Source organism: Callospermophilus lateralis, chromosome 5, assembly GCF_048772815.1.
Source record: "Callospermophilus lateralis isolate mCalLat2 chromosome 5, mCalLat2.hap1, whole genome shotgun sequence".
NCBI classification, from domain to species: Eukaryota; Metazoa; Chordata; class Mammalia; order Rodentia; family Sciuridae; genus Callospermophilus; species Callospermophilus lateralis.
In genome coordinates, this window is record NC_135309.1 from 13,989,261 (window position 1) to 14,004,757 (window position 15,497).

The window sequence follows — 15,497 nt, forward strand, 5'->3', positions numbered from 1 at the left end:
TGCCCAGCAGAGCCGTGCTGCGTCAGGTCGGGAGACCTGCCGGGGACCAAGGTCAGGCTGCGAGGCACACCACCCGCTGCACTGGCTCTGTGGGTCTCCTGGCCTTCCTTGGGCGGCCTGCTGCCCCTTCCTGAGGGCACACCTGCTGTCCTTTGCCCAGCACACCCCTGTTTTGAGCGACAGCACCCAGTTTCCTTGGAGGCCCCCCTTCCGATCATCCGTGTGCCTGCCCTGAGCAGTTTGGCCTCCTCCCTCAGCACTCCCGGCTTAGCCAGTCAGGCCATTCTCTCATGGCTTGGGTGGCTCCAGGATGGGAACGTGGCAAAATGAAGCCTTTGTCAGAAAGGTGGGAAAGAGGCCATTGCACTCTCCACAGTCGGCGCTACCTGAATAAGACAGCCTGGGCCTCCGTGGGTCAGGGGCTGCCTGAGAGTGAGGCCAACCCACCAGAAGGCAGCATCAAGACGGGGACGAGATTGCTCTTTCTAGTTCTATATAGCAGCTCAACTCCCTAGAGCTGAACCATGGAACCAGCCGAGGTGCCCTTCAACAGACGAATGGATGAAGAAGATGTGGTACAGATACAGAATGGAATATTACTCAGCCTCAAAGAAGAATGAAAGGATGGCATTTGCTGGTAAATAAATGGAGCTGGAGAATATTATGCTAAGTGAAATAAGCCAATTCCCCCAAACAAAAGGCCAAATGTTTTCTCTGATATGCAGATGCTAATTCACAATAGGGGAATGGCTAGGGAAGAATAGAGTTACTTTGGATTAGACAGAGGGGAATGAAGGGAGGGAAGGGGATGGGAATAGGAAAGACACTATTACCCTATGGGCATATATGACTACATGATGGGTGTGACTCTACACCATGCACAACCAGAAGAATGAGAAGTTGTACTCCATTTATGTAGGATGTGTCAAAGTGCATTCTACTGTCCTGTGTAGCTAATTATTACAAATGAAAAAAAATTTCTTTAAAAAGTTGGGGACAAGACAGAGACCTGGCCTTGTGGCCGTGCATCTTGGGACTTTTCAGCAGCATGGCTGACATTTGCTTCTTTGCTTAAGCACGTTTAAAGTTCTGTCATTTGTAAACAGGCAATTTCCGCCCAACACTAGCTGGAGAACGCCTGCTCTGTTTTTCCTCTCGGTGCCCCAGGTGAATCCCCTCCACCACCTTGGCATCCCGTAGCCTGGATTACTGTACCAGGTTAACAAGTCACAATGACACAGAATAGGGGTGGCAGTCGACCAGCTGCTACTCTGTGTGCTTTGTGTTTTTATGGTGACCTTGCGAGTCAGTGTTCACGTCTTACTGATGAAGAGACCGAGGGTCAAGGAGACAAAACTTGTACTGAGCAGCGGAGCTGAGATTCAGGCTCAGGTCACCTGACTTTAAGGCACATTCCTTTTGAGGACACTCACTGATTTGGAGGGCTGGGAGGACAGGGACCGTGAGCACAGCCTCGTTAGTGACCCACTGCTCTGGAGCCACCAGGATGCCCTGGGACCAGGCGGGTGGCTGTGGAAGCATGGGGCACCGTGGGCGACGCACTTTCCCTGGGAGTAAGAGAGGGATCACGGAGAAGCCACTGGGGGGAAGCAGCTTGGGCACCAACCGACGGAGTGGCAGTTTTCTATTAGGATGAGCTGGTGAGGGAACAGCATCTCCGGCAGCGGGAACAGCGTGTGCAGAGGTGCAGAGGAATGGGAAACCTGGCAGAGTGGGGAAGAGTCTGGCTTGGTGACAAAGCAAGACAGGGGAGGGGAGAAGGGAAGAGGGGCTTAGCTTGAGGAATAAAGGAAAGTATAGGCAGAAAAGCAACCCCAAACAGGCAGGTCGCTCCTCCTGGGCTTTGCTCTCAGCTTTGCTAGTAGCCCCAGAGGAAGTGGGTGCTGCTCCACAACGGGACCCCTTGGGAGAGGAAGGGTCAATTCAGAAGGTGGTGAGGACATGCCCAGGGAGTTGGGGTGAGGGGAGGGACCAGGACAGCCTGAAACCGGAGCGAGGGAGAGGGGCTGGGGTGAGGGGAGCTGGCCACAGAGGGCAAAACACTTCCAAGTGCTGCTTCGCAGGGGACCGAGCAGGTACAGAGAGGAAGGCACGGGACTCCCGACCCTTCAGGCTCAGAGGGTGGCAGGAGGGACACACAGGGCCACAGAGTGGGCTGTGTTCTGTTGCTGCCCAAGGCCCAGGGTCCTGGGAACAGAAGAACTCGCCCAGCCCAGGGCCCTGGAGACGGGTTCCTGAAGGGGTGACGTGGGATCTGGGCCTTGACGGATGAATAGGAGTTTGCTCCCAAGAGACTGAGGCATCTCCGACTCCTTGCATCCCCTGGGACTGAGGCCCATCAGCTCCAAGGGGATGGGGGTCTGTTCCTGGTTCCTCGTCTCCTGAGACAGTGATCCCCCTCCCCACAGTTCCTCTTCCTTCCGTTTTATTCACCACGGGCCGACTGTGTTCTGAAAATACCACATGGGAAATTCTAGAAGCATGCAATGTGTAAGTTTAAAGCAACTTTATTCTAGTTTATCCTAATTGATCTATTTTGTTAGTAACTATTGTTAGTCTCCTACTGTACATAATCCATGAGTTACACTGTATCCTAAGCCAACATGTTTAGAACAACAACAAAAAACACAGGGTTTGCTGCTGTCCACAGTTCCAGGCGTCCACGGGGGTTTTGGAAAGTGTCCCTCAGGGATTAAAGTGGACCGTGACCCCTGTAAGAGCAGCCAGTAGGCACTCATCGATGCACACGCGGAACCAGCCGCGCAAAGCCTCAGAGGAGCAGCGTGGCCGGGGTGAGCTGGACAGGGCAGCTGGGCAGGGGGCTTCGACGGCCGTCCCTGGGGTCTGGAGTTCCTCCTGAAGTGGATGAGCAACCAAAATGTCATCTGTTCCTTCATCTGACGGATATCATCCAGCACCTGCCATGTGCCGAGGGTCTGTGAGGCCCTGGGGACGCTGCAGGGCAGGGTCGGCCGCTCAGTCCACGTCTCACGGACATGGAGGGGGGACTCTTGAGCACTTAGGAGGCAGCATCTGCTCAGCCCCTGGGGGAGCACGGGGCGGGGCTCAGAGGGAGCAGGGGGCTCAGAGTGGGGCGAGTGGGCCACTGAGGACGGCGGGGAGTGAGGAGGACGGGCCATATGTATCTTGCAGCAGGAAGCCCAAGAGGTAGGTGTGAGCAGCCCGGGGCCGGAGGGGGCGGCCGGGGTGCCAGGAGAACTGGGCCCTCTTGCTGTCACCTCTGCAGTGTCCCTGATACTTGCTTCTTTCCAGGGAAGAGGCTCATTAGCAGGAACACATCATCTCAGAATAGCCGGGAGAGAGGTTTTGACGTTCTAGTCTCAGAGACAGGACGGCTGTTTGCGGTGACCGCGGAGCTCGTGATTCACATTTGGTCATTTTGCTTTTCGCACAGCCACCAACAGTCACTCTCTACCCATATAAATGGGCGACGATGGGCCAAGTTTTCTTTTTGGAGTTTTGAAAAGGGTGACTTGCTGACGTAAGTTTCTCCATTCAGAAAATTTAGCCAAGTCTAGTGCTCACAAAAATGACGCTTTGTGAGCACTGACTTTCTGGGGTGGAAAACAGGGAAAGGGGTGGCCACGGGTTAGAGGCGTCCAGCGGAGTTGGTGAGTTAGAACGTCGACTCCCAATCGGCTCCACCCCCAGGGGACGCAGACTAACCTGGGCAGGAGGTGCCTGCTCCCTCCAGGGTGGGCGTGGAGGACCACACCTGCCCTGGCCTTCTCCTGTCTTTGGTGCACGCTCACTCGCCCACTCACCTCCTGCGTGGGAGGCCCTCACCTGAGGCCTGGACTGCACAGTGGACGTGATGCATAACCAGATGCTCTTGTGGTGATGCTGCCCATCAAGGAGTCCAGGCACTCTCCCAGTCCTGGGTGGTCACTAGTGCCTTGGGAGCCACTGTGGTTTGATGTAGTTTGTCCCCCCGGAAGCTCATGTCTCCGAGGCGTGATTCACGCGTGCAGGTGGTGGACCCTTTAAGGTGAGGTAGTGAAGGGGGCCTAGCCAGAGGCAGCAATATGCCATTTGGACTTTCAGCCTCCAACTCCATGAGCTAAATAAACCTCTTTTCTTTATAAGTGTGCCAGTTTCCGGGATTTTATTACAATGACAGAAAGCAGACTAATACAGGAACCAAGGATAAATCTACTAAAGGTCAAAAACTTGGCATTGGATCTCTGAGGCATTTTAGGGAAGGCAGACCAAGCCACTCAGACCTTGAGCCCTAGTCCCTGGACACTGGAGATCCTGTTGGGAGGTGGTATAAATTGCTCAGAAGAAGGCGACGTTGATCACTTCCAGGAAGGGTGATTTCCAATCGATTTTGAATGCATTTCCTTTTGTTTAAGGTAGCTCATTACCACTGATTTCAGTTCATCCACTATTCCGCCCTCTGGGGCCACGCACTGTTCTGAGCACAGGAGAGCAGAACAGGCAGAATCCCCGAGTTCCTTGCAGGATTCAGAGTCTAGTAGGAGGAGACACTTCAGATCCAAGACAAACTGTATACAGTGTGCGGACTCTTCCTTTGTTTCTCCCTGGTAAGCAGAGCTTGGGGCATCTTGGAGTTGCATGCTGTGCGTACCCACCACTCGCCATGGGTCCCTACGTGGCCCACGAGGACACCACCCTCTTCCTGGCTTCTTAGCCACAGAGTCACAAGGAGATTCAGGCCTGGCATCAGCCCCACGATCAGCAGAGGCCGAGTTTGGGGTGTCTGTTTTCCTGATTTTTCTTTCTTTCTTTTTTTTTTTTTTAATTTAAATAGTTGCATCAGTTTGAATTAATAAACCCCTTGAAGAATAGTGAGAAATACACTTAAGAAGGAAGCAAGGGGAAATGAAAAGGGAGCACTGCTCAGATGGTTCACTGCGGACGGCTTCTGGTCGTGAAGTTAAATCTGTCCGCCGTTAGGTAACCGTGAGGGGTCTTGCAGGTTAATGTTTGAGAGGAACAGATCTGGACCCGGGCACCAGAGTGGAAGAAACTGGGTGCAGGACATGAACTATGTGATTTTTTAACAAACAAAGGGTGAAGTCTGATTCTCTTATCAAGTATTTAGGGGGCTTAAAGGTGGAAGCATCAAAGGCTGAGACGTGAGGTGCCCCCAGCATGGTCAGCCAACCCCACTCTGCAGGCCTTAGGTCGCCTTCTCCTTCACCTGCCTGGGTTGCTGGTCAGGGCAGCGCCCTGATGACAATGGTTGCCATGGTGGAGGTGCACATCTCAGGACAAAGATCCTACTAAGCGCACAGCTCCTGATGGGCAGCAAAGCGCTTCATGTGAGTGCTCGGTCTCCAGTCCGCTCTGCGCAGCATTGATTTAGCAAATACAATTCCAGGGCACTCAGTTAAGTCTGAAAGCAATATTTGGGACATACTTATGCTAGAAAAAAAAAAAATTGTCATTTATCTGAAACTGAAATCTACCAGGGTGTTCTGTATTTTATCTGGCAGCACCGACTGCAGCCCTCAGAGGCGGGTGGTATTGGCACCCTCATTGGGTGGCTGAGGCTCAGAGAATAAGCTGTCGAGGTCCCAAGATCAAGAAGGGCTGGCCTTCTCGCTGGCCCTCAGGGAGTGCTCACACCTGGATCTCCTCTGTCGAGCATCAGGGGCGCTGGGCCCCTGGGAGGGTCTCAGGTCTGGATGGGGAACGGGAGCGCCCACCTTGACGGGAGCTGCCAAGTCTTGGGGCGGGGTCTGACTCTCAGTTCACGTACCAGGGACTTGGTGAGCCAGCCACCAGGCTGGAAATGCAGAAGCCATCTGGAGCCCTGCTGAGTCACAGGCCCAGAAAAACAACCTCTTGTCGCCAGAGCAGGGGGCGGGGAGAAATCTCCCTGGAGATGGCAGAGGGTAGCGGAAATAGAAACTGTCCCTGTGACGCCTCCTCCATTAGCCGGTCCAGATCTCTCACAAATCACCATGGGATGAGAATTCCTTTTAAGCACCAACTGAATACGCTGGAGCATGTCTGTAAATGAGGTGCTGAAGAAACTGCCTGTTTAAAAGAAATTATGTGTGTGTGTGTGTGTGTGTTGTGTGGTTTCTGCTTGTTTCGGAGCCTCTGGCTCAGCCCTGGCTTCCCTTCCTGCCCCCACGCCCTGGGGCACATTCCTTAAAATTCCTGACCCCATTTTTCTCTTCAGTGATCAGAATCCTTGTCTTATCACTATAATAATAATTATTACATAATAATAATGTGAGGGTTTAAATGAGTTCACCTTTCTCAAAAGCCCCTTGAGTGGATCTGGAGCCAGGAGATGATTGACAAATGGTGGTTTGATGAGCCTGGGACATAATTACCCCTCTGTCGGGTTGGTGCAGGGTGGAAGGGATGTCCTCACCTTTCAGGAAACTCTGAGCCCTGGCTCTCAGTAAGGCTGCAGCCAGGAGGGGCAGCTCTTCCTCTGTCCTGCCCTGGACCTGGGGGGGGTGGGGTGTGTGGATCGGGCCCCCCAGGTTCTGGTTAGCAAGGGTGAATGTGCACACAGTGGTGCTTACGCAGCACCTGCCCCTTCCAGTCCACAAATGTTTCCTTGAAGTGCAGGAAAACAAAGTCAAGGTAAGTATTCCCACGTCATTGTTAATGAGTGTTCTGCGCCAGGTGCAAGGCCAAGGCTGAGTTCCGGGTGCCCTGGAGTCTCTGAGCAGCACTCTCAGATCAGCCACAGAAAAGTCCCCATTTTATAGAGGGAACTGAGACTCCCAAATGCAGAGATAGCAGGTGGCAGATGGGGGGCTCCGCTGGGGCCCTGGTTTTCCCAAAGGTCCTGACTGCGACACACATGTGAGTTCCAGAGGAGAACACCCGTGGAGATTGGAGCATACTCGTGCGGAGCGGGCATAGCAGTACAGGCAGAGAGAGGGCTGGGTCCAGAGAAAGCCTGGCCAGCAGGTGTGGGCTGGACGGATCCCGAGGGCTAGACCAGAGGGCACAGGGGCTCTCTGGAGTGCGAAGTGACAGGGAGCAGGACACAGTGAAGGCCCAGAGGACTTGGGCAGGTAGGGTGCATTCCAAAGGGGCTAGCTGGCAGAGCCCAGGAGGGCTTTAGAGGAAACAAGAGGGAGCCAGAGGGGTGGGTCTGGCCCAAGCAGGCTGCTGCTGGGTTCCCGAGTGGCAAGCCCCGCTGCCTGCAGAAGTGACTGCTGGCCTCTTCGTCACCATGTGGAGGATTCCTGCCACGTACGGTCCCTGCCAAGGTGCTGAAGCCCTTCCATTGCAGGGGAGAGAGGTGCTGGCAGAGTGAGATGGCAGGCTTCTTCCCCCTGGGACCAGGAGACGGAGACACCCAGGGCCCTCAGAAGACTCCACGAGACGGCCAGCAGCCAGGGCCAAAAGCAAAGGCCAGCCCAGTGTGACCTCGGCGCAGGTCAAGAGAGTTAGAATTACGCAGCTCTGGCACCCACCTCCCGCAGCTGAGCACTGACCCTAAGGAGATGGTCATGAGAGGAGCAAAGCTGTGTGGGGACAAGGTGGTGGCTGTAGAGTGTCACGTTGACCTACAGACACGGGAATCCCAAGAGCCCACCCAGCCAAGAACGGGCTTCGTTAGACATGGTGATGTGTCCGCAGCAGAATGCCATCCTGCCTCTGGAGGTCGACGTGGTCGCAGCCCAGGAAGTTAAGAAACCAAGCGGCCAACATTAAACACAGAAGGATCCCTCGCTTATGAATACACGGACGCAGGCCTCCGGCTTATTAAATGTTTAAGGAAGGAGTCGGTGTGGGGGTGCTATCATGGGCCCTGGGGCTGGGGAGGAAGTTCAAGGTGTTATTTGGGGGACGTCAGGCAGTGGACACATAAACTCAGGCCTCAATAGGGACCTTTGAGGCTGGTTCGACACCAGGAAGGAGACCACGCAAGATGGACCAGTTCAGTCACTGTCCAAGGAGGTGACATTTGACTGTGACCTGCACGCTAAAAACCCAGCCTTGGAGGTCAGGGAAGAGCATTTCAGAAACAGACCAGGACTGGGGAGCGACGATTGGGGTTCTGGGGGCTGATGAGAGAAGACGGAAAGATAAACGGCGAGTGAGTGTGAGTGGCCAGCTGGGCCAGCCGAGTCCCTGATGGCAGCGACGGGCGGCCAAGGAGGGGCGTTTCCAAGGACTTGGTTCTGTGCCTGGTGCCGCAGGGCGCCCTGGGATTGCAGATGAGGTGGTGACCGTGTTTCCCCGTCCAGAAGGGACTGCCTGGAAGGGTCAGGGATAGGACAAGTTCTCTTTCCCTCTCTGTACTCTTCTGGAACCCCCACACTTCTCCCATTAGGAGCGAACACATAATCATTTCTGCTTAAAAAATAAAATACACCAGAGAGCGTGCTCATCTCCTGGAAGACGTACCTGTCCAAGTGCTGGAACCTCGGACCTTGGCTGTTAGGTTCATGGTGAGTAGCTGCAGCCAGCCCCCACCGTGCAGCAGGACACTGGAGCTCGCTCAAGTGGTCACACTGCACCTTGGCTCCTCCGTCCACCCTCTCCACTCCTCCCCCTCTGGTGGGAAGGTGGGGTAGGTAGATGCTGAGAGGCTTGGGCAGAAAATAGCTGAGCTGGGACCCGAGGGAAGGTGCACAGCCTGACCCACCTGGCCGGGCTCACAGCTGGCCCGAGCCACTCACCCAGACCCCGAAGCCCCTCCTAAGGAGTCTGTAGGAAGGAGGTCCTGTCTGGGAGGCTAGGGACGGGCCTCCAGCTCCTGTTGCCGATGGCTGGGGACGAAAAGCAGAGTCCCCACACCTGGGAGGTGCTCAGTAAATACTTGTCACGTTGATGCAATTGGGAAAATGTCCGTGTGGCTCTGCTTACTTGAGAATTCTGTGGCTGTGTGTCCTCTGTAGGCTAGAGCTGAGGTCTGTGCACACTTGTCCCCAGGCATTTCAGGTAAGGGGTATGCATGCACCTGGTCTAGGGTCACTGAAGGGGTTCAGGGAGAGAGAGGCCCTCAGAAGCACAGGAAGAGCTCAGCAGGGAGCCTGTAAGGAGGAGCTGCTCCTCCACGCCCCCCCCCACCCCCCACCCCACCCCCCCCCCCGTCACTACCCAGACTGGGAGGTGGAGGGGCCTTTAGGGGGTGGGGGAGTGGGAGGAAGTTAGGTCCCTGGGGTGCATGCTTGAAGAGGATGTTGGGGCCCTGGCGCCTCCTGTCCTTCTGTTTCCTGGTGCCCATGAGGTACCCAGCTTCTTCTGCCACGTGCTCCAACCATGACGCACTGCCTCACTCCAAGCCCCCGGAAACAGGGCCTACCAGTCTTGGACCGCAAATAAACCTTTCCTCCCCACAAGTTGATTCTCTCAGGCGCTCTGTCACAGTGGTGGACGGCTGCCGGCCTGGCGGTCATTCATGGGAAATTCAGAGACGTGCACTGGACATCTCTGTCTAGAGGAGACGCCCTTTCCCCTAAGCAGAGTGTTTTGCCAAGTTCAGCAATAGATCGGCTGTCTCTCATCTCAGAGGCTTTCTGGAGGTTCAAGGTCACGTGAAGAAGTTCCTAGCATTTCCCAGTGTCTGTTTCTGATGCAGTTAAGAGACCAGCTTTCCGAGTTCAGGCCTGATATTTGCTTACTGGCATGAACGGAGCCCGCCCGGGTGAGCAGCCCGGGGTCACGGTCTCTGTGACCTCTGCCGCTGTTTTCCGACTTCAGTTGCTGGAGGACCACCAAGGGTTTTGCTCTAGCTGCAGACCCTGTGGTCTGGTCTTGCCCTTCTTTTCCTTTAACTTGTCTCAGAACTTAAAATACATTTCTTCAGAAGGGAAACTTACTCCCTACCCTAAATGGAAAAGCAGTACCACCTACCACAAATAGAAGCTACCCAGAAGAAGGAACACCACGAGAATAAAACAAAGCCAGGCGCGCTGGCGCAGGCCTGTAATCCCAGGGGCTCTGGAGGCTGAGGCAGGAGGATCAAAGTTCAAAGCCAGCCTCAGCAACTTAGTGAGGCCCTAAACAACTTAATGAGACCCTAAGCAACTTAATGAGACCCAGTTTCTAAATATAAAAAAAGAGCTGGGGATGTGGCTCAGTGCTTCAGTGACCCTGGGTTCAATCCCTGATTTAAAAAAAAAAAAAAAAAGATTAAAAAGAAAATTATTTTATTAAATTCTAGAGAGTTACAGCTTTCCATCAAAGACAGTTTGACGTTCATTTAAAAGGGAGATTTGGAGAGGTGTCAACCTTTTACAGAGATGTTAAAAACCTTATTAGTACCAAAGTGAGAATTTCTTCTTGGGGTAATAAGAAAGATTTAAAGAGAATTTAAACAGGGAAAAAAATCTCCCTTACCACAAGATTCAGAGTCTTTATTTTCTGTCTTTTCACTTTCTAGAATCTTCTTGTGCCCACGGGGGGACAAGGGGCCATCTCTTAAGGACTCGGTTCTTTGGTGAGAAGAGGTGAGGGGAGAAGAGCTAACCCTCTGCCCCTCACTTATTCCATCTTTTTAGGAAGACTCTTTCTCCACTTTGATATGAGGGAGCTGTGTTAGAGAAACGCCCTGTGAGGATCCCCAGCCCCTGAAGCTGTGAGAGTCGTCCAGGAGTTAGTTTGGCTTCCGTCCTCGCCCGTTTGGCTGCTGTCAGAGGATTCCACTAACTGCCGCGCTCTGCGGTGCTGGGATTGAGCCCAGGGCCTCGAGCCTGCCCGGCAGGTGCTGCACCAGAAGGCCACCTGCGGGGCAGCCTATGGCCACAGACATGTATTACCCACAGTTCCAGAGACGGGAAGCCCAAGGTCACGACTGGGTGTCTGGCCAGGGCTCACCTTTTGGTCCACAGGCAGCTCCTTCTGCCTCTCACTTGGAGGAAGGAACGAGGGAGGCTCTGGGGCCTCTTTCATGAGGGGGCCAATCCCATTCTTGAGGGTTCCTCCCTGGAGACCTATCAGCTTCCCAAGGCCCAGCCTCCTAAGGCCGTGGCCTTAGAGGTCAGGACTCAGGGTACACAGAGGTTTCTCACCCGCTGATGGAGCGGGGGGGCGGGGCTCTCAACAGCACAGCCCTGGGGGACAGTCTGGGTGGCTGGATCTCCAGGGGCAGCAAAGACAGGACTCATCACATGCCCACCGTATGTGCACGTTTCCTGGGGGTGGCCCTCGGCTTGTCGATCAGAGCAGATGGTGCGCTGGAGATGCGAAGCCCCCCTCTCCGCCCACCACAGAAGGGAGCTGCTGACTCCAGGTGCCACCGTCTTTCAGTGGCCTGTGCAGACACCTCCTGCCGAGGTCGCCTTCCCCTGAGAGTCTGGGGAAGCCCCGTGCGACATTCCCAGGTGGTTCCTGCTCCCAGGACCCCTCCCTGCTCCTAACCTGGTGAGGGTCTGCTTTGCCTGGGCATGGCACCCACACTTCCTGGCCTGCCCCCCAAGGACCTGCGCAACCTGGGTCCTTCCAACCCACATCCTTGTGTAGCCCTGGCTGCCAGGATCTCCGTCTTTGAATCCTCTGCTTCTGCCCGGGGGTCACCTGACCCTGGGAGGAAAATGGAGATCGGTGAAGAAAGCAGGAACACCCGGGGCCACCCTATGGTTCATGTCACTGCCGTCAACACCTGAGCGTCTGCGTGGGTGTGTACCCGATGGCTTTGTATTTGCCAGACTCCGGCAAGGCTCCCCGGTTACCTATGACTTCCCCAATTTTAACGTTGGAAGCTGATGGTCCCAGACTCCCCGGTCCAAGGCACATTGGCATGGCTGGCTGACCACTGGGTGAGAGCGGACCTTCTATCTGGGGTCGTGGCTCAGTGGTTAAGTGACCCTGGGTTTAATCCCTGGTACCAGAAATAAAAGGGACCCTGGCTTCCACTAGTGAGAGAGGATGATGTTCAACAAATGCACCTGCAAGGAAACATGCGGAGTCAGCCTCTGGGTCGGAGGGTCCGCGACTGTGGATCCAACTAACCTTGGGGTGAACACAGTTTTAAACTATGGCATCGACACCGACCACATGTAAACTCCTTTCTGTCTCTCGTCCCTAAGACAATACAGCAGCCAACTTCACAGCATTGTCACTGCATTGAGGATCGTAAGTCATTCAGAGGCGATATGAAGTCAACAGGAGGAGGAGGTTCAGTGCAAAGATAGTGCCATTTTTTTAAGGGACATAAACATGTGGATTTGAGGGTCTACCAAGGGCCTGGAATCAATCCCCAGGAAGGACTAGAATTACAAACTGTGACGAGCTCAAAGAAGGATAAGCCAACCGGAGCTGGGCAGTGCAGGTATGGAGAGAAAAGGACACAGGCCAGGTCTTGGAGTGGTGCTTGACCGCAGCTGGGGAGAGGACACAGCCCCCCTGGGACAGAGGGGCGAGGGCGGCTAGTGGGAAGCCTTCCTGTGCTCAGCCCTCTTCACGGGCGCTGGTTCTATTTTAGCTGGCATGCATGCAGCAGAGACCCACTCTGGTGACTTTGGCAGATGCCCACTGAAAGGGTATGAGAAGGAAAAGCTGGGCCTCCAGAGAGAGAAGAGTGGCGGCCCTAGGAGTGCGAACGGCCTTTGCTCCATACCCATTAGACAAAGGGATTCCAGCCACTTGGTGCCCTTGGGCTTCTCCGCCCAGTGTTCTGATTCCAGGAAGCAAGAGTCTGAGGGCCAAGCTTGGGTTTCGTGCCAGCGCCTTGGCTAGGCCAGGGGCACTGTCGTTAGGCATTCCACCAAACCCAAGCTGCAGGGCGTGGAGACTGAGGGTAAGGTGCAGCGGGGAAGCTTCGGCCGCCCCCCGGCCCCTTCTCAGAGCAGCCCATCCCTTGCTCCACCAGGGCCTCATGCCTCTCTGCCTGCCTCTGTCCCAATATTCTGCTACCTTGGGGGGCCCTGTGCCAACGGCCACACGGGTGTCTCATCCAGCCAGCCCAACGTCCACCCCTTGGAGTATGCACTGTGTCCTTCACATGCCGGGCACAGAGCAGAGGCTCCCTTGGGGCTGCTGAGTGCTGCAGAGAGGTCTAAGTGTGTGTGGCCATGACAGACGTGCCATCCCTTGCTGGCCCAATGGGTCCCTTTGCTGCTTCTCAGCTCCGAGCTCGCAGGCTGCCTGGCTATTCCTCCCCTCCACCTGCTGCCTTGTGAGTCTCAGGACTCAGTGGTTCTCAGCAGAGGGTGTGTCCCCCGGGGAACATGGTGATACTTGGAGACATTTTTTGTTTTCTGGGTTTGGGGGTGCTATGGCATCTCGTGGGATATTGCTAAACAGCCTGCAATGCACAGGACAGCCCCACGCAGAGGACTGTCAGAACACAGATGTCCACAGTGCCCACAGCAAGACCCTGCAGTTCAGCTTCAGGGCTCTGCCAGGAGCCTTCCTGACCAACCTCCCCGGCTTTCGGTCATTACCTAAAAGGATAGTGTCTGTTATGTGGCTGGCTTGGTACCTGCTGCATGGACTAGGAAAGCAGGTCCCCCAGGGCCGTGCCGCGGCTGGCTCCTCTGCACAGACAGCTCACATTGTGCACAGGGAGCAGCTCAGGCCAGAGGCGCTGCGTGCGTGTTTAATCAGGGAGTGTGGCCTCAGCCCAAGGCGAGCCCTCAGAGCGCTCAGCCGGAAGCGGCTTCTCGCGGGCTGGCCGGGCCTATGTGTCTTTTCTGATTTCTTACTTCAGATCCAGCCTCTGTGGTTCCCTGGCTGGTCAGCTGTTGGCGATTTTTTTAAAGCCTTTGGGTCTCAGTTTCTGCCATCGTTACCAGCCCCTTCATCCCAGAGATGCACCTCGAATAAATGAATCTGCAAACTGCTTGAAAAATGCCGGAAGCAGAAAAACCCCTGTAGACCTTCGTCATCATTGTGACTGGGCTGGGTGGGCGGTGAGGAGTGGGCTCTGGGCCCCCAGGTCAGTGATAAGCAGAGCCCACAAGGGCCAAGCGCCCTGTTTGGTTTCACCAGCTCCATCATGGAACCAACTGGATGAAACCTGTGTCCAGGCCTCATTTGGAGAGGGGGCCACAGAGGGCCTGGGTTCAATGAGGCAGATGGCACCTTCCTTGAGTCGAGAAACTAGAGGAGGAAATTAAAGTCCTCAACCCAACAGAGATGGGCCAGCAGACAGAGGGCCATGGCGGGCAGAGGGCAGGAAGGAGGAGCAGTGGCCGCTCTCGAGGGGAGCTGGAGACTAGAACATCGCACTTACGGAGCCAGGAATGGCATGGGGCTCTTTGTCTCTTACAGAGAGATGAGGCTCAGAGAGGGAGAGGGACCCCAAGGCTGCACAGCTGGGCAGCTGTAGAGCAGCCCGTGGGACTGGATTCCTCGAATAGTATTTTGTTGCTGCCCCAGGTCAAGACCAGTGGCAGACTGTCTCTCAACATCCTGGCCTTGGGCCCCTCTGGCCAGAAGAAGATGCCCTGGCAGCGTGGGCAGAGCCCCTGGGGGCTGCTCTGCAGCGGCTCCCTCCCAGGTCCCTGGGAGGCCGGGGTCACCGCCTGCAGGGCTCTGTCTGGTTGAATCCCAGTAACCAGGGCAAGGGTCGTACCCTGCTGAGACCTTGGTTTCCTTGTGAAATTAGGAAACAGGTCACATCACTGGGCTGCCGAGGGAACATGGTGGGCTGTTTCCACGTCTAGATTTAGTGCCTCCCTGGGTCCAAAATAGTTGCTCAAACGAGGTGTCAGTTCTCACTGTGGCCAGAGTGGACCTCAGTGCCACCCCTGGGCATGGGCCAAGCAAGGGCAGCTCCTGTGCCTGGTGCCTCTTTCATTGTCCTGCCGAACATCTGGCACCTGCCAGGGTGCCATAAATGGTAGTGGCTGAAGACTGTCGCCCGTGGGGACATCCAAGTGGCACCGGGGAAGGGTGCCAACAGTACATGTGACCCTTTGTCACTAGTTTAGAACTTAATCCTCAATGCATGAAGCAGCCCTCCTGTCCAACGGCAGAGTGGCCTGGGGACGATGTTGTTTTGTGGCCTCTCTGCAGCAAGGGGCCTTTCTCCAACACAGTGGGCCATTTGCATTTAAATTGGTTTTCTCTCATTATAGACATCTCCCGGGTCAGCTGGAGAGTCCGTTTTCCTCAGAGTCAGTCTGGAGACTCCATTTCTCACTCGAGGGTCCCCGGTGCCCGTCTGCCTCTCGCTGACGGTGACATGAGATCATGTGTTCTCGCTGTGGAGACCCGATATCCAAAAAAGTCCCCACAAGTCTCCTATAAACTTGGAGAGATGGGGAGGGGGCCAGCAGGGAGGGTCAGGGAGGAGACCACGGGGTAGTCTGGCTTTGGGGTGTAAGATTTGCTTTCTCATTTGTTCCCAAATACTTACAAAGCATGCTTCCAGGTGCCAAGAAGGCAGAAGTGGACCAGACAGGTGTGCTGCCCCCAGGAGGTCCTCCTCTGGCGAAGGTCAGAGAAAAACAAGACTTAAGAGAGAAAAATCAGGGCTGGGGATGTGGCTCAAGCGGTAGCGTGCTCTCCTGGCATGCGTGCGGCATGGGTTCCATCCTCAGCACCACATACAAACA